This window comes from Ischnura elegans, chromosome 6 (genome assembly GCF_921293095.1).
Source record: "Ischnura elegans chromosome 6, ioIscEleg1.1, whole genome shotgun sequence".
Lineage (NCBI taxonomy): Eukaryota > Metazoa > Arthropoda > Insecta > Odonata > Coenagrionidae > Ischnura > Ischnura elegans.
Window position 1 is genome coordinate 108988309 of NC_060251.1, and position 19265 is coordinate 109007573.

At 39.3% G+C, this 19265-nt stretch overlaps 1 non-coding gene across 1 annotated transcript; it reads right to left on the reverse strand.

Moving 5' to 3' along the window:
- Positions 1–1662: 1662 nt before the first annotated feature.
- On the reverse strand, positions 1663–1734 carry Trnag-ucc. The gene has a single exon. It is a non-coding gene; the product is annotated as a tRNA-Gly (tRNA).
- Positions 1735–19265: the final 17531 nt, after the last annotated feature.

Here is a 19265-nt window from a genome sequence, read left to right on the forward strand (position 1 = left end):
TTTCAACGTCTTGGCGCCATTATCTGGTGGAGTCCGACAATGTCCATTCACCATCCGATGATGACGCTAAGACGTTGAAACCCGGGTTGCGCTCCAGTTTAATTTATGTGGCTTAGTAAAAGTTTCCTCACCTAATAAATGTTGTGATGAAATACCGCAAATTTTCCCAAGATTGTGTTTTATTCTTATTTTATGTGGTTTCACCTTTTCATACATTATTTGACGATCATTTGTTAAGAAAATATGAGTGCAGCAATATAATTAGAGTATAATGCACAATGTTAAAATAAAATTAATATTGACTTTCAGCAGGAGCACGTAAGCGCTCCCTGGTTCCACAAAGGGCTTAGAGTGAATAACGTTAATTCTCTGGCTTGATAATGCTCAAAGTTTATAAAGTAATAGAGGGAGTCTTTACTGTGTGGAGTTAGTTTTATGAATCATGATATTGAATATCTTTTTAAACTGTCAAATTATATTATTTAGCGATTTCAATCAATTTCCACGTCTCCATTTCATTTCCAATAGATATCAAGATCTCGTAAAATATTAATCGGTAGGTACAGCTAGTTTTTTTTCTCGAATAGGTTTTCATGCAGATTCGTTTCTCGTGTTAACTGTGATCTTTCATAATATTTCTCGAAGAATGTACCGTAGAACCGTTTAAATAGATTGCAACCATAAAATAATGCTCAAGTGTACTACAGAGGTATTTATTGATATGTTTATTTTTTATGCTTCATTCATTCAAGTTTTTAAAAGAATTTTCATTGCTCTAGGTATGGTTATGTGTGTGTTGTTTGGTCTAACGGTAAATATCGTAGGCTTATATTGATAAATCGTTAAGAGAAATGAGTAGAATATTTTACAAAACGTAACTCGTTATTGAAATTAGTTAGCATTGTAATTCCATTTTTTGATTGAGTGCCACACATAAAACATAATGGCCCAAGAAAAAAGTTTTAGTCAAAAATAAAAATGATACCACCTTGCTATGTCGCAAAACGAAAATAGTAAAATAAATCAGCTAGCATGCATTAAGGGAAGACTATTTGTATAAAAACATTGACACTTTCAAATATCGTACATTAATAACCAATAAAAGCGATCTTTTCAAGCTGGCTGGAATGAATCGTTAATTGTCACGCAGTGCCGTGTGGAACTCCTTTGTATCTTATTCTTGCTCAACTGGGTTTTTTTATTCACGTGACGTAGATTTCCTGATTTAATTAATTAATTAATTGGAATTTGTTCATGTTTACGTGATCTAAAAGAGCTAATATTTACGGAGAACAGGCACGATCATGTTTGGCATATCTCTTAAAGGAAACTCATTTCCTTTTGGTTAAAAATGAGTCTGAAGATAATTGAATCAAATGTTAATCTTAACTTATAGTGTCAATGTCTATAATTTATGCGATATTATCAAAATTAATTTATGATTGGTCAAACAACCTATATCTTTTACTCATCGATCAAAGACTGCGTAAGGGAACTTTGAAAATTAGCATTGCTACCATGTGAAATCTTCAATACTTAAAAAAATAGTTTTTTTTCCATGAGTTATCGTTGGAAATTGAAAATGAAACTTTCCTCGAAAATTATTCATGCCAGTAACAGTTTCAGAACTAAAATTATTCCTCTATTAGGGAGGAAAAAAAGTGCGTCGGCCGGGAATCGAACCCGGATCAACTGCTTGGAAGGCAACTATGCTGACCATTACACCACCGACGCCAGTTGAGCGGAGGAGCGACAATAGTGAAATTCATCCTCAGATCCTCGAAACATCCGCCTGATAGACACGTCACAGATTCCTTTCGCCCTAAGGTACTTTCGCTTGTTGATTTGCTCCCGTAGGACACGGCGCGGCGAGCCGTTCGGCGGTGGCCGGCCGTACCTTGAGTCAACTTGCCTTGATTTCTGGTATTTTTTCCTAGGCTTCAAGTATAGGTATAAATTACTAATTTATGGACATATTTAAGTGTTTCGTGATCTTTCTTTGCACATTTCCGATAAATTCTTCTCATACTTTTCCTAAACCTCATGTAGACGACGTTGTTAACTTAGGCTCGCTATACGAAATTAAAAAAAAACAGCTCTCACAAAATTTATGTAATTTAGACCGTGTTTTAGATGCCTTAATAAAAATGTGAAATTTCGGAGTCTTTTAGAGTACTAGCGGCAGTTTCCGTGTAAAATCATTTTTCATTTCAGTATTCCGCTTCCATATCCATTTATCATTATCCGACGTGAATACATTCAGAGAACCAACCATCAATGAAGCCTCTATGTATTAGATCCATACAATGAGTAAAGGTGATATATTGGCTATGGCTCCAACAACCCTATTATAATCTTTATATCGCGTGATTTTTCCTCTAAACATAGCTACTATTAGGTGTACCGATCTTCCGAAATTATCGAAGAAACATATGTAAATTATATTTGCGCGGATGGCATGGGCCAGCATTAATGCAATCATGTTTTCCTCCCTCATTTATTTAACCAATAGGTTGGTTTATATGGGGAGCTCACCCGGGAAGAAATCACGAGCATGTGAATATCACAGATGGAAGGGTAGCCAGTTCCTTTTTCTGGGGTACCTCGAAAGTCGAGATTTTTTATTTGGGATGTTCGAAGACTTCACTCTTGATTTTAAACCCGTGCTCCCCCGTCGGCAGCAAAGAGCTCTATCCACCAGGCTGCAACGCTCTACATGTTTTCTACGTCTACATAATACCCTTCAAACATTCTCTCTAGGGTGTTTGGTGATCAATCGCCAACATTTATGCATATTTAAGTATACCGGGACTAGCCACGGCGATAACTTTCACGTAGTCACCCGCAATGCACAAATTGTGCGAAAAATCCACAGAGGAAAATCATTCGCCTTGACCGGGATTCGAACCCGGATCCCTCAATTTCCGGCTGTGAGTGCTTTATCCCGTTAAGCTACCGAGGCGTCATTTTTCTCCTGTGGAAACTTGTGGACTATACCGGAAATCGAGGGATCCGGGTTCGAATCCCGGTCAAGGCGAATGATTTTTCCTCAGTGGATTTTTTGAACATTTATTCATGTTTTAAAGGCCGTTTTACACGGGACACGCCGTGGTGCGATCCGATGGGCATACGAAGGCGCAGTCAAAATTGTGTCGTGTTAAAGCGGCGAATTGCTAGAACGCATGCGAGAATGCATGGATGCGAGACGGTAAAGTGGCCCCTGCTCTAATTCCGAGCTCGTATTCTCGCAATTTCAGTGCTAACCGCAATGACTAAATCGATCGATGTATTTATAATGAGAAATTGATTAACCACTTACTGATTGATACATATTCGCAGCTCAAACGGTGATGGGTGTGGTTATATGGCTTATGGGAAGTATAAGTTAAAAAAATCATCGGGAGGAAAAATCTGAACGCTTGAAAAAGTCGATCAGTTTTCGAAATATATTGACTTGAATCAACATGGGAGCATTATGGGTCTAAAACCATTTCGTTTTAATCGGGTATTTATGAATGTCTCAGGAACATGAAATTCTCATGACGGAAACTAGATTTTTGGTGCGGCTCTCTTTGCGATAAATTAATATTAAGTATATTTTATGAATGACGGTAAGTTTCAAGCGCTTTTCTTATGGGAATAGCTTTGGATTTTTTTTTCAACGGCTTGCAAAATAATCGGAGGTCAAATTCCTTGAAACGCAAGATACAAGCTTTTTCGCTTGATTTTTTTGGCTATCTTGGAATTTCGATAGGTTGAACCAATTCCGAGGAATAAACGATTTTCGATTTTCTATTGTCGAAATAGGCGAATTTCCAATCTCGGATTTCGGCCTTCAGACTTCGGCGTGTGAATATTTTGAATCTTCCAGAAATACTTCGTACCCTCACGCTTTACCCTACTTTTCCCGTATCCATTGATTTAAAACTAACTTAAGGAAGACAAAAACGTAAAATGTGATTACATTGCGCATTTTATGTCTGCTAGATTGACGAGTTCTAGTTTGTAAATATCTGTCTTCATGTATAAAACGAACGTGGTGTTTTATGTTCGAATGAAACTCTTAGTTTCATGTGGGATGTACTGTTCTCGATACATTATGAGTGTCGGCTATCTCGCAATTTCCACTAATAAACTTTATTCTGAGGAGAGATGCAACTTCTGGGTGGACATTCTCGTACCCTAGTGAACGATCCTAATTTCAGAATGATTCCACGCCCCATTTAGGGCATTTTAGAAAGTTCCGAGTTTTCTTGATGACGAATGACATGACTTGCAAGAAAATTTACGAGATATCTCCAACGGAGGAGACATCTAGCGATCATCGCTGAGTTTAAAACATTAACATCGAATTTCTAATTGTACTCATAGTGCATATTAAAGAAAGCATTTATGCGGTGAAGACCGCTAGATATCTCCTGCGTTGGAAGTTACATAGTTCGTTAATCTATATAATAGTGTAAAGAAACAGCCTCCGACCGCTCACTCACTCATACATATGTTTGGGGGTGAACGAGACGAGATATGGGACAAAAAGGTTTAGAAGCAGTGGCGTAGTGAGGGGGGGTCCGGGGTGTCCGCCCCCCCCCCCTCCCGAATAATATAAGCACTCTTACTTTGCATCACAAAAGAAAACCAAATATTGAAACCCCCCCGAACAAAGTTCCTAGTTACGCCACTGCGTAAAATCAACCCCTTCTAAAAACATCTGAAACCCTAAGAATAAATGCCAAAACGCTGAAATTGCTATTCTCCCATCTACGTATTCGTTGGAAATTAAATATAGGGGTTAGTTCAAAAATGGCCACCAAAATCTAATTGCAGCGCTGCGATCGTTGAAAGGAAGGAGAGTGATAGAAAATCATGGCAACAAATTTTGTTTATGGCGACGGATGAAGGAGAAGTGAAATATGAAACGCGGAAAAGAAAAGGGAGGATTTAAAACGAAAATCTGAGGGAGATAAGGTCGGATATTATGAATGTAATTTTTGGAAAGCCTAATTATTTATTTTTTTCATATGAGCAATAATTTGTTTATATTATAAAGGTTAATGCACAATTGAATAGACTAAAATTTTCAAGCAAAAGAAACAGAAGTGAAATTGGAAAACGAATAGTGCGCCATACACATTAAAATTTCAAAAATCAATCGCTATTTTAATTTTAATCAGTTAACATGATTATTGGCGCTTTCGAAAATGCACCCCGTAGAATATGCATTAAGATGATGCGCATTTTCGTGCCCCGAATAAAATAGTCTTGAGTGTACTATCGTTTTCAAAATTATGTAGACACCCAGGAGTCCCACTTAACTGGGTCGTAAAAAATGGTGAGGAAGCGACCTGCATCCCTCACTCGTATGCCACCAAAAGCCAACGAGGATGGAGGTGGACGCGACCTAGCTACCGAAGCTGGAGTCAATCTGCAGGAGCATGAGCCCTATCAGAATTAAGATTAGCGGATGGAATGTACTGGGGTAACTCACGTCCACACTCACTTTGGGCTGCCGGGGTGTTTTCTTGCGGGCTCCGTGGCAGGGTTTTCCTATCTTTAGATTCATATTTGGACTCGCCGTTTATCTCTTACAAATACGTCGCTCCGGGGCCGAGTAGGTCTATACAGTGCGCGGTAGTAGCGGTTAAGTCCTGGGAGAGTTCGAACCCGAAATTATAATACTTTTTTCACATTTTAAAGGAGACATCCTGAACACCAACATAATCTATGCAGATGACCCAAGAAAAGGTTATCACTGAATTTTTTAAACGACTGAAGTTAGTTAACTAAAAGTAGCCTCCAAGGTAATCCGCATTTTGAAACTTTAAAAATCAAATTAATTTAGGAGTAAATGCGATGGTGGTTGGCGTAACATGGTGAAACTCCTTCATGATGCACAAAGGTTAAGAAAAGACTTCGCATCTGGCAAGATGATGATACGCTGTATCGAAACCGGTCGCAAATACATTTTATTTTGTGAAACAGCGAAGTATTTTCTTAACCTTTGTGCATAATTTAGGAGTGGTAATGCCGTATAAAAACAAAAATTGTAAAACGCGTTCTCCAGGGAAAGCAATCAAATTAATGTAATAGGCAATTCCAGTTTAATTCACCCTCCTAGAGTATAAGTGTGTAAAAGAATCAACTGAAAGTCCGTGTCGTATGCTTCATTTCTTTCCCAAATTTCTTCTCTCATTGATGAGAGCCTAAGCTGGTCTCCGTCTCAATTTGAAGAAGTGGCTTAAAATAAGAAGGTGTCCCTGGGGGAGGGGGGCACTCTGTTGACCTTGCGTGACCTTGTCCTTCCATCTCCCTTTCCACACCCTTGAATCTTTTATCATCCATCTCTCTCTCTCCCCCTCTCTCTTCGCAAATTCGCTCCAGACCCTTCAACTGTTTCACTCTCGCCTCGCAGCAGTCACTCGTCCCCTTCATCTTGCGCTGCCTTCTGCTCCGATCTCCTGCTGTGCGAGAACCCTTTGTCTTCGCTGACTCGTGCACTGCCTCGCTTCAATCTAGCGGAATGAAGAAAAAAACATTTCTTCGCGAAACAATGTCGCCGCCATTTGCCTTGCGCTCACAGTCTCAGACGAAGAGACTGCGTGTGATTCTTATGAAGGTGCATCACTCCCGTTCGACGGTTCTTTCTTTCGTGGAGCATCACTTTTTCAACGAAACTTGTGATAAAAACTAATAATGGTAATTTCCACTCATTAATATAAAACTCATCTACCGGCCATGGTTTCAACGTATCATGTCATTTTCAAGGTGATAAAACAAGCACTCTCTCAGTATTTATTCCCAGAGCCAAAAGTAGGAGGTGGGGGTGTATGGAATTGGCGTAATGGAAGTGGGAGGGGGAACAGTTTGTGTGAACAAATGAATGAAGGCCGATAACTTTTGCTATCATTTTAAAATTCTCAGATCACATAAACTTGTGCACATGGGCGTAGTACTATCTCAGCATTATTTTACTACCCAACCGGCGTCAAGACTTCAGAGCCATTTTCAAAGTTCCCCAAAAGATGTAATTACATAAAATTGACCCGTGTCAACATTTGCGGCTATCTCAAATAAGATTTTTTAATTTTAGCATTTTCTCGTTTTTTCAAATATTATATTTTTCCCATGATATCATGATATTTTTCCCATGGAACAAAAATAACACGACTCACTTAGCATGGCAATATTTCCACTGAATTTATCTGAGCACGAAGCGTTTCGTTGTTACAACATCTTCATACTTAAAATCATATAATCTTCAGTTGATTTATACATTCGGAGCAGAATATCAGACATGGTGGGTGAGGTGAGGAATCTTTTAAATGAGATGCATAGATTACCGGAGGTCTAGAAAGAGTGAGTACTGAGCGGGGAGGGGATGTTAAAAACAGAGTAGAGGGAAGAATGTTATGAAGTCGAGAAGGCAGAAGGAAGGTGATAGTAATTAAGGAAAAATGAAAAGGCGTCGGCCCTTTTGCGAATTGATGAGTGAAGTCCATTTTGGTTGGGGAGTCTGAAAAATACTGCATTCAAACCTATCATGACCATTAGAATACTTAAATGATAACGACAATCCTCATTTCAAGGGACTCAAAAAATGTAATTACATGAAATCATGTAATATAAAATAGGTTGACATCTTTGCTGTTTCTCTCCTCTCTTGAGAAAGATGGGATGCGTCCCATTGAAAGTTAGTACGAATTATAGCTTCATTGTCATTTTTTGTTTATTTTTACTGTAAAACTAAATGTCTTTGTGTACTCTCCCTCGGGCAAGAAGAAGTTTTATTCATAAATTACTATGAGATGACATCTACAGACCATAGTCAATTCGTGATTTTCAGGGCCCATATGCAATTAGATGAGGGTACATACTGAAATGCATTCTCTCCATTTGTTCAGGTGCACAGGGTGTCGCCAACATTGGTTCCGAGGCTGTTGTCGCAGATAGTGGAGACAGTGGCGGAGGAATTGGCGCGTCTCCTGTCGTGTGTGTCCCACTTCAGTCTCGGGAGGGAGGCATTCAGGCTAGGTCTGATGTTTGTGCCATTCAGGAGGCTCTTGGCAACTATGTGACCCCAGTGGCAAGGTTAGTAGCTTCTCTCATTTGTTTTCACTCACTCACTCAGTGCTTCAATGAGGTGATTAGTTTGGATAGACAAGGGAGGAGCTCATTCCAGACTATGGGCCTTATCCATGGGTCCTTGTCAGCATTTGCCCAATATCTCATATATGAGAATTTTTATTTAATTATTTCCACAGATGGGTCATTCTACGTGAAAATGCGAAAAAAGTACCGTTCTCTGTCAAAAAATCTTTAATTTCTCTTAAAATTGCCTCCTTTGAAGACGCTTTGGAACAATCAAAAGTAATATTGAATGGAGATGGTCTGTAACAAGAAAGATGCACGACAGCCAACGGACCTAATCCAAGGGTAGTACCAAGGTCCTGCTAATGGAATTTTGACGGTGTGGTGCATAACTTAGAATTATTTTCAGGTTGATATATTTGCCCATTTGATATTTTCAGATGTATAGCGATACGCGGGACCAATAAAATATTTTTAATTCAAGGGACATATTTGAAACGTTCAAGATCATAGTTTGAAGTCACTGAAGTTACTTTTGAAAATTTATGTAATTCATCTTCAATATAGGTCGAAACAATTTTGTCCAGTATAAAAAAAATGAAAAGGCATTTTGCGCAAGGGCATGTATAGGTAATCGTTCTCTCCCGAACAATAGAGGACTGAAATAATATCAGGTGGGACTCATAAGTCATACATCTTACTCCTATTGAGGCGGCTAGCGTGATAGTGTATAGGTACAGATGAAAAAAGACAAAATTTCATTCAACTCTCTCATATAATAGAGGGAATGGCATTATTTCACATTTTAAGTCTTAACGTTTTTTTTCTACCTCAACCCATATTTTTTTCTCCTTTTTCCGTCTCTGCAGTAAATAAAAGATATCTTTCAGAGCGGCATGGAGAATATCATCTTAGTGCCTCACGTTTTGTAAGTCCGTCAGAAACGATAAATTAAGAGAAATATGTTTCCAAACGGATAAGTATAGGAATACGCTTTACTGTCGAACAACAAAGAGCTTTAACAGATGATTGGCGTAATTTTTTAAGAGCCTTTCTTTTTCTTTCTCTCTTTTCCTATTTTTTGAAAGGCTGGTGTCACAACAGTCCTCGCCACACGCTTATTAAGGCGGCTTAGGAATGTTTGGAACGTTGGAAATTAAGGCGGTAGTATGTAGATGTAAATGAAACCTAGCTGTGATTTTCTTCAGCTTTTACTTTACCGGTAGCTGGTATTTCAAATCATCGTTATGGTTATGGATCTCGTATGATTTCTTTGACTCCTTCGGAAAATAGAACGTGGTGGAATTTACTTGGGAAAAATGATTGACCAATCAGCAACCGCTAAGACAAATTAACAACTTCTTAGACGAGAGTTGTTGACTCGCCATGAGTAAGCATGAACAGAGTTGCACGTCAAGTTAGATGCATGTCATCGTGATCCAGACATCCCACTCTGATGTCATTATTCACTAATCCTAAGGCAATGGTTACATCATTTCTGATAGGTATATGTCTGTGTTCATTGATACTTGACCCTGAAAAGAGTCAAGTAGACAATCTTGATTTTTTAAATAAAATGTTTCTGTATTAATTTCTGCCAAAATAAGTTCAACAGATTCAGGCTTCAATTGGTGGAATTTAGGCATGTTTAAATAAACTAGTAGCACTTTTAAGTAAAAAATTTTGTGGAAAAATGCTACCATCTTTTATTTATTTAAATTCTGCCAAAATTAAAGGAATCGATGCAGCTCTTTTCGAGAAAAATATTTTCTTCGTGTTTCGTGGTACACATTAAGTTACTCACTAATACAATAGCAACGATTGCGGTATTTAACGTAAGCCTGTGTATGTTTAATGCTGCTCGACCCTGAATAGAATCAAGTTGGCCATTTAGATTTTTCAAATACGATTTTTGTCATTTTTTATGCCAAAATTAAAAAAAAAATCCAGGTAGCTCTTTTGGAGAAAAACAATTTCTTTAGTTTTTATGCTCGTTTAATTTCACTTTTCACTACTTTAAAATGTTCACTAATCCAAAGGCAATGATTTTACCATTTAACCTAAGTCTAATGTAAAGTAAATGTTTGTGTTCCATGATGCATAAACCCGCTAATAATATAGAAGACGACGTAGATTTTTCAAATACGATGTTAATGATTCTTTTTCTGCCAAAATAAAAAAATAATGTTATCCCTTTGCGAGAAAAAGAATTTTTTCATGTTTAATGATAGGTTGAACTCAGTAAGTAACATTTTTAATTTTTCCGCACCCACTGTCCCTACAAAAATTGGAGTTAACAGAATTTGAAGTGTTGTATCTCGGTAACAACTCAATCGGTCCTAATAAAAGTAATTGAAACTGAAAGGAAATTTATATTTGAGTTTCGTCAATGCCATCAAAAACTCAACCTTAAATTTTTCGTCGGCCTTTGTATGGAAAAAAAGGTAAGGTATTTGACGCCCGGGAAACAGCGGCTCCACTTTGAACTCCATTTTTTTAAAGAACTATCCATGCGTTGTTATGAGGGTCGATAAAATGAAGAAACGGACTCTTTTAACTATTATAGAGAAGAAATTTGAAGCAATTGTGTGAGCGCCAGAATAAGTAAATTCTGGCCAGGTTGTAGTGAATTCAAGGGTTTACCGCGAAGAAATAAAGATCAAACTATGCTCAAAAACTATTAGATGGAATATAATAGTCCAAATGCAAAAAGAAAAACAGTAAAAATTGAATGCAAAAATCATTCTGTCAGTCGCCTTTACGAGTGGCGCGATTCATGAAATTTTATTGAATAGTTTCTCCTGTTATTGTGAGTCCTCTGTAATTGGCCTCGTACTGTTTTTGGACTGGATTAAATAAATAAATAAATAAAATGCGAAAGTATCTCTATATCTCATAACGTGAAAATCTCTGTTCTACGGTGTAATTCATTTGCATTATTTTCCTTGGTCCTGCTACTATACAGCGTCGTTACGATATATACTTTAATGTACTTAATTGAAAATTTGAATTGTGCATTTTCGCATTACGTATCTAATTGCGATCGGGCATAATATTTTTGGGTAGGAAAAGCGGAAAGTTTTTATCTCTACTACAGATTATTCAGATGGATTAGAGATGGGAAAAGGTGGTTGTCATTCCAGACAACCGGTTCAGGACGGTTCTGGAACCAGGAGGTCGCGATCACATAGAGAGGAATTTGGACCCAGGGGGTTGGGGTGACATTTTGAGGATGGGATGAGGGGTTTACCCCTCAGGTTTACCCCAAAATGTCACCCCCTGCCAAACACCCTAGAGTTGGCTCGCAGGGTATTATGTAGATGTAGAACAGACAGCTTCAGAATGTTTTTTTTACCCTCAATCAATAAGAGATTATAACGCCAGCGTTAGAACTCACGAATAGATTAGTTGACTTGTAGTGTAGCCTACTAACTTATGTACATACCTCTATGCATTTTTATGAATTTTATTATTATTTCTAACAGCATGTGGTAGTATAATTTGTTAGTATTCTTGACGTCTTTTGGACCGTGTGGTGTGCATGTGGGAGTCCAATTGCATGCTGCATGCTGGTGATTGACCACCCCCTGCCAAACTCGAATACTAACAAATACTAACTATAATACTAACAACGCTAACAAAACAAGCTCGCACGCTCAGACTAACACATGCTGTTAGTCACGCCTTAGAGGTGCCTCGAAGGGTACTATTTAGATGAAGACATCTGGTCGACCTATTGAGGTCAGCGATACTTTGCGTTGATGAGACATCTGTTACTATCTCCTATACATCACAGGTACACTAGGGTGTTGCTTATTTTTTATTTTTTCTCAGATTTTTGATTTCTACCTCTTAAAATATACTATGGGGTGCAGAATGGATATCCTAAAAATTTCAGCTCAATTGTTTAACATTTAGAGGTCGCTCAAAGAGCATAAATGCAATAACATTATATTTTCCCGATTTTTTGAAGTAACATCATTTTCAGGGGTAACGCACGATTTTGCAGTTCTTTAGGGCCAAAATTCGCTTCATTTTAACGTCCGCTCAACAGTTTTCCAGGAATACAATACTTTTCCGCGAGCTACAGCAGCGCGTCACACCCCTGACGGCGAGCTGGTCGCTCGCAGGCCGCATTCACAGTCAGCGACCGTCATTGCCTTACGCCCCTCGCGCCTTTGTAAGCGAAAGTCGGCTTAAGAAAGGAGGAGTCGAATACTATGTTGGCGGTTTTCATACCGAGTGTTTGCTGTAGTTTATCCTTTAAAATAACTCCATCACTGTTCTTCGAACCTAATTAATGATAAAAAAAGAAATTTTCATGTTAAGAATCCAAAAAAATATGATAGACTGAGAACCTAAGATATGAAAGTAGTTAGTTAACACTATTTACGTTTGTCGAAATAATTGAAAATACTTTATTATGTTCGCTAATCTCCACTATTCAACGCAGTCATGAACAATCTCATCAGTGGGCCCGGCCACTGGCAGTTCCGGTGAGATATGGATTCTTTAATGTTGTTTTTATTTCATCAATCGGCCATGATTTATAGAACCATTTAATGACGTAATATGCAAAATACTATCTACTTACTTGATTTAACGAATTAGTAAATATTTCCTTTAGTAGACAGTAACCCCTGTTACCAAAACATAGTAGCAACAAAAACCATTGCCGTTCCTCCCTCGCTAATGCCCAAGTCATCAAAGATCAGTGCAATTTGGGGTGTAATTAGGGTTTTCCTACCCATCTATCTTCTCTTCTATCTACTCATCATATCTTCTCTTCCTCTCCATTTGACGGGCCGACTTCTCTGACTCCTCTCTGTCTATTAAGTGCTAGATAAGTATCTCATTATTTGGCAAGCCGAAGCGCGTAATAGCTGTCCCGGTAAACCAAGTCCACCCCAATCAGCCAGTTTACAACGCATTTCATATAATGTGCATTTGTCTATGATGCGGTAGATTAGTTTAGTGGTGCTAGCAGAAACTTGAAAATAATAATTGTAAGGAAGTTTTTCAGAAAGAAAAATATTTTGAAAACTCTCTAAGTGCTAATTTAGTATCTTTTGAAGCAGGTAGGTATCCTGGTCGCCTCTGTATTTTCAAGAGCACTTTATCCACATCATTTTGAATAACTTCCAGAGCATTTACCGCGGCAATATCAAACAGCCGATCCAATTTTTCATTCAATTCCATGTCATTCTTTCGCTGTTGCATAGGTCGCCGTCAAAAATAAATCTTGAATTATTACAGCTCACTGCACAGTGCCTCTATTTAATATATTCCACGTATTTCTTCAATAATTTGAATTCTCGACATAATAGTCCGGAATGGAACCACGAAACTCATTGTTAATCTCGTATTTGCACACACTCCCTGTTTCAGGGGAAAGTGGTGGAGATAGAACACCTGCAGCACTTCGAGAATCAAAGGCAGCTTATTTTTCGCGAAACAAGCGGCTATAGCTGCTGGGACGCCGATTAGGAATACTTCAATAGACTTGCGCGCGATAAACGACATTGTTTTTATCAATAGCGTCTCGACTTCGAACATTTACTCTACGCCATTCAAAATCCAACTGCGATGAGGTTAAAGGGGGTGTGAAACACGCAACTCGGGTAAGAAAACATACACATAGTTGTCTCTAAACATAATTCTCCATGGTTCCATCTATTCTGCTTAATCTCAGCGAAAGTTTCATGAATTTATAACAATGTAAAACAATACAGGTAACTCCTCCCTTCTTCCACCGACTCTCGTTAGGGAAGGCGCGAGGGGGGCGTAAGGCAGTGAGGGGCCCAGGACTTATAAGTTGACCGCGATGCGGCCTGCGAGCAACCTCGCCGTCAGGGGTGTGACGCGCTGCTGTAGCTCGTGGAAAAGTATTGTATTCCTGGAAAACTGTTGAGCGGACGTAAAAATGGAGCGAATTATGGCCCTATAGGGCTGCAAAATCGTGCGTTACCCCTAAGAATGATGTTACTTCAAAAAATCGGGAAAATATAATGTTATTGCATTTATGCTCTTTGAGCGACCTCTAAATATTGAACAATTGAGCTGAAATTTTTAGAATATCCATTCTGCACCCCATAGTATATTTTAAGAGGTAGAAATCAAAAATCCGAGAAAAAATAAAAAATAAGCAACACCCTAAGGTACACCCTATACATAACAGGTACATTTGTTACTATTGGAGATAGTAACATATGTCAGTCTTACGACTGTAGGAAATCTCAAATCTCTCTGTTCTTTGGACTAAATCCTTTCATCTACATCTACATAATACCCTGTGAGCCACCTCTAGGGTGTTTGGCAGGGCAGAGAGTGATCAATCACCAGCATACAGCATGCAATTGGACTCCCGCATGCACACCACACGGTCCAAAAAACGTCACGCATTTTAACAAATTATGCTACCATATGCTGTTAGAAATAATAATAAAATTAAGAAACATGCATTAAGTTTTACATAGGTTAGTTCATGAGTTCTATCCCTGCCGTTATAATCTTTTATTGATCGTGATTATCTCTTATTATTTCTTATCGTTATAATCTCTTATTGATTCATCTTCCATTCGTGATGTCTTCTAATTCTAGTATTAGTCCTATCGAGTGAAAGGAAGAATTTATTGCTCAGCTCAGGGAACTGAAGTGGCTTGCCGTCATGAATTCCACCTCCCTATGAGGCGGCATCCTTTAAATGAAGGTGCACGAGGCGAGGGTGTGTAGGGATCCTTGGAGCCGTGCGTGAAATCCTTGAATGGAAGAGGGTGTCTGGTGGTTGCGAGCCAGCAAGAATGGCATGGGTTTCCACGTGACTATGCGTGCGTGTTGTGTTTTGGCGGATTTTTCATCCCGACGTTGCCAGCTTGTCAAGTTTCACCACGTTATGGAAAACCGACCGTGGGTAGTGAGTGGAAAGTTTTACGTTCAAAGAAATTTTTTTTCTCGTTTCCCGCCAACACGCCGCCGTATTTGGGACCGGGGTCCCCATACCATCTTCGAAGACCCTATCTTTCGGGCTGAAAAAAAAGGATTTATGTCTCCCCTTCTCTGGTTGAAAGTTTTTTTTCTTCTTCAACCCAATTTCGTTGTCGATTGGAAAATTCCTGAAGGACACGTGGTGGTGTTGCTAAAAATTCAAGCTGCATTTTTGCCTGGTAGACTTCTTTCTTTCTCCTCGGACTCGGTTAGTCGTACTTGCCAAAGTGCGACCTTGAATATCCGGAAATATTTTATTTCTTTATTCATCTCAATTACCCCCGAAAACAGCACAATGAGGCCTTCACAGCGGGAGTTTAAACAATCAATAACAGGCGATCACACACATCCATCTACTGGAAGCGGCAACCTATCCACGCGGGACTCGAACCCGCGACCTTGGGTATGGTAGGTGAGCACTTATCCCCGCCGCAACCGAGTCCGACATTTTCATCTTTGCGCTCTATTACAATGGAATGGGAATGGGGAACAGAAGAAGATAAATAGAGGAGGCGATGAAGGAAGTGGAGCATAAGATTACGTCGGTGCAATACCATTAGTTCAAAGTCTCCCCCTTCCAATATGAAGGTCTTCAGGACTCAAAGACTCTTCAGAGAGCCGGACTGTAATTGCAAGAACCTTTGTTTTTGCATGGAGAGTTGTATGTTGCATTTACTTGAGTTCGCACTCTCCGTGATATTTATGTTTGTGTTAAAAGAAGTCATAATCAAAAAGTTACAGAAGAAAACGTTATTACTTATATTATTGTCTTTTGAGAAGTTTTGTAAATTACCATTATCCAGAAACAGGCGTCATGATTGTTCCTACTGGTACCAAACTTTCTTGCTTGTATTTTATTCATATATATTGTATATTTTTGCAAGTAAACAAGAATTAAGATTCAGAATGTCTTTTTTCCAAGATCAATAAGATACTATAACATCAGCGTTTGAACTCACAAATAGTATAGATGACTTGTATTGAGGCCTATTAACTTCATCTACATCTACAAATTACCCTGCGAGCCACCTCTAGGGTGTTTGGCAGGGGGTGATCAATCACCAGCATGCAGCATGCATTTGGACTCCCACATGCACACCACACCGTCCAAGAAACGTCCCGTATAATAACAAACTATACTACTATATGCTGTTAGAAATAGAATATAGAATAGAAATTCAGAAACATGCAGTAAGTTTTACATAGGTTAGTAGGCTACACTGCAAGTCATGCAATCTATTTACGAGTTCTATTGCTGCCGTTAAAATCTCTTATTGATCGTGGAAAAAATGACATTCGGAATCTGTCTGTTCTGCAATCTATCTCTCTTATTTTATTTATATGATCTGATCTTCCGTAGTACGTTGGCGTCCGCAAGATATGGTTAACTTCGTCAGAAAAGACACTGCTCTTGAATTTATCTAAAAGGTTTAGTCTATTTTTCAATCTACGGTCCGACAGAGATTCCCATCCGAGTTTATGTAAGAGGTCAGTTACACTAACAAGACTATCGTAACGACCTTTCACATACCTGGCAGCTCTTCTTTGCACGCGTTCTAACTCTGTTATTAAGCCTTTTTCATGAGGGTCCCAAACACTGGCAGCGTATTCCAAATGTGGTCTAACGAGGGAAAAGTAGCTAATTTCTCTCACTTTGTCGTCGCACTTTCCTAATATTCTTTTAACAAAACCCATTTTACGATTAGCTTGACCGGTTATTTCTCGAATATGTTTATTCCACGATAGATCATTATTGAGTCTAACCCCTAGATATTTCACAGATTCAACTGCCTTTAACTGCGTGCCCCGAATGACATAGTTACGCTGTAGGGAGTTATCCTTCTTCCAGAAATTCATTACGACGCATTTTTCCAAATTTAATTCTAACTGCCAAGCATCGCACCAAGCTTGGATAGCAGCAAGGTCATTCGTTAGTTCATCTATATCTTTGCTGGAACGGATTTCTCTGTAAACTACAGCGTCGTCTGCAAATAATCGTAACTTACTCTGCACTACTTCGCCAATGTCGTTTATATAAAGAAGGAATAGGAGTGGGCCAATGACACTACCCTGAGGAACGCCAGAAGTCACTCTAACCTCATTGGAGACTGCACCGTCTAATACTACTCTTTGGACGCGGTCGCTCAAAAATTCTCTAATCCAGGAAATGACATCTTCGTCTAGACCATAAGATTTCAGTTTTATTATTAACTTTCCGTGGGGTACTTTATCAAATGCCTTTTTGAAATCAAGAAAAATCGCGTCTACTGGAATGTTGTCTTCCCCGGAGACTAAAATATCGTGGGCGAAAAGCGCTAACTGAGTTTCGCACGATCTGCTTTTCCTGAATCCATGTTGATTTCCCATTAATAAGTTTTGCGCGTCTAGGTGTTTCATTACCGAGCTGACTACGATGTGTTCAAGGACTTTGCAAGAGATGGACGTTAAAGATATCGGCCTGTAATTAGATGGCTGTTCCTTGTCTCCACTTTTAAATATAGGCGTTACATTAGCGATTTTCCAGTCATTAGGTACTTCGTGTTGCTTGATGGATTTACTGAATATTAACTGCAAGTAGGGGGCAAGTTCTGAGGCTAGTTCTTTATATACGCGAGATGGGATTTCGTCTGGACCAGGTGATTTATTTGGACTAAGCGATTTCAATATATTTTCTATTCCGAGCGTACTAATGTCAATAGCTGGCATCTTATGTAGACAGGGATTGTCATCGGTCTCGGGTGAGTTTTCAGAAGGCTCCGTGAACACGCTCTTAAAGTAGGAATTTAATAAATTGGCTTTATCGTAACTGCTTGTCAACACATCTCCATTGTCGTTTCTCAGCGAACATACGGTAGATCGTTTACCTTGAACTTCCCTAACATATGACCAAAATGCTTTTGGGTTATCCTGTAACTGCTCTACTAGTGTTTTTCTTTTAAAATTCGTGAACGCATTCCTTAACGCTTCCTTCGTGGCGGCTTTAGTCATCCTATATTTTTTAATTATTAGCTCGCGTTCATTAGCGTATAAATCCGTGCTGACTTTTTTCATTTTAGCATGACACGCTCTCTGTCGCCTCAATGATTTTCTCACTTCCGCGTCGTACCATCTCGGTTCGCTGCCTTCTTTTACTATTTTACTAGGGATGTAGCTATTTATTCCCGAAGTTACGAGCGAAAGAAAAGCTTTCCAAGTATTCTCTACATTTAACTTTAATACTGATTCTTGAAACTCGGGGAAAGCATTTTTCATATGACTCTTAAACCCATCAAAATTAGCTCTTTTAAAAATGAAAACTTTACGCTCTTTATGTTTACCTTTTCATGCATTTTTCTGGATTTCGTTATTATTTCTAACTGCATGTTTTGTGTGTTCTAGCTTTATTGGCTGAAAACCTTAGTGACCAGTGGGCAAGTTTTGCCTTTGAATGAATGCTGTAGTATAATTATTTAGTATGCGTAACGTGTTTTGTACTGTGTGGTGTGCATGTGGGAATCCTATTGCATGCTGGTTATTGATAACCCGCTTCCAAAACACCCTACATCTACATAATACCCTGCGAGCCACCTCTAGGGTGTTGGCAGGGGGTGATTAATTACCATCATGCAGCATGCAGTTGGACACTCACATGCTCGCCTAGAAGTGGCTCGAAGGGTATTACTTGCGAGATGTCGTTGTAAAACAATCTGCGCCGGGTCCTTTGTGCTCACTGCACACTCAAGGTGTGGCAGGACAATGGCGAAACAGCATCTCTTCTTTGCGGAATAGCATTTCTGGTTTCGTGATGCAACATTTAGATGCGTTGCGGAAGATTCCGCTCATTTGTGCACCTCTAGGTCGTCTGCCGCTTGTCTTTGTAGACCTTTGCCGCCCGCTCCAGACTATCTCGTGAGGGTCTTATTCAATGGGATGGGAGGAATGCCTTTCTTCGCTAGAGGGGATGAACTTGACAACCCCCTCCCTTCAGCCACCGGGGTTGCGAGAGGGATGAAAAGTTCGTGGGGGCAGAATGAAAATACGAGAAGGGTGGAGGACCCAACGGAAATTTCCAGAGCCCATTCTTCCGGGCCTCCTCCACCCCCTGGCAGACTGCTGGCACCTGGCCCCTCCTCTGTGGCACACAACCTCTTTGGCTCCTGCGAGTTCGGACAGGTCCGAAAGGTTGGCCCGCTGGTGGGGTCGATTTTTTTTTAAAC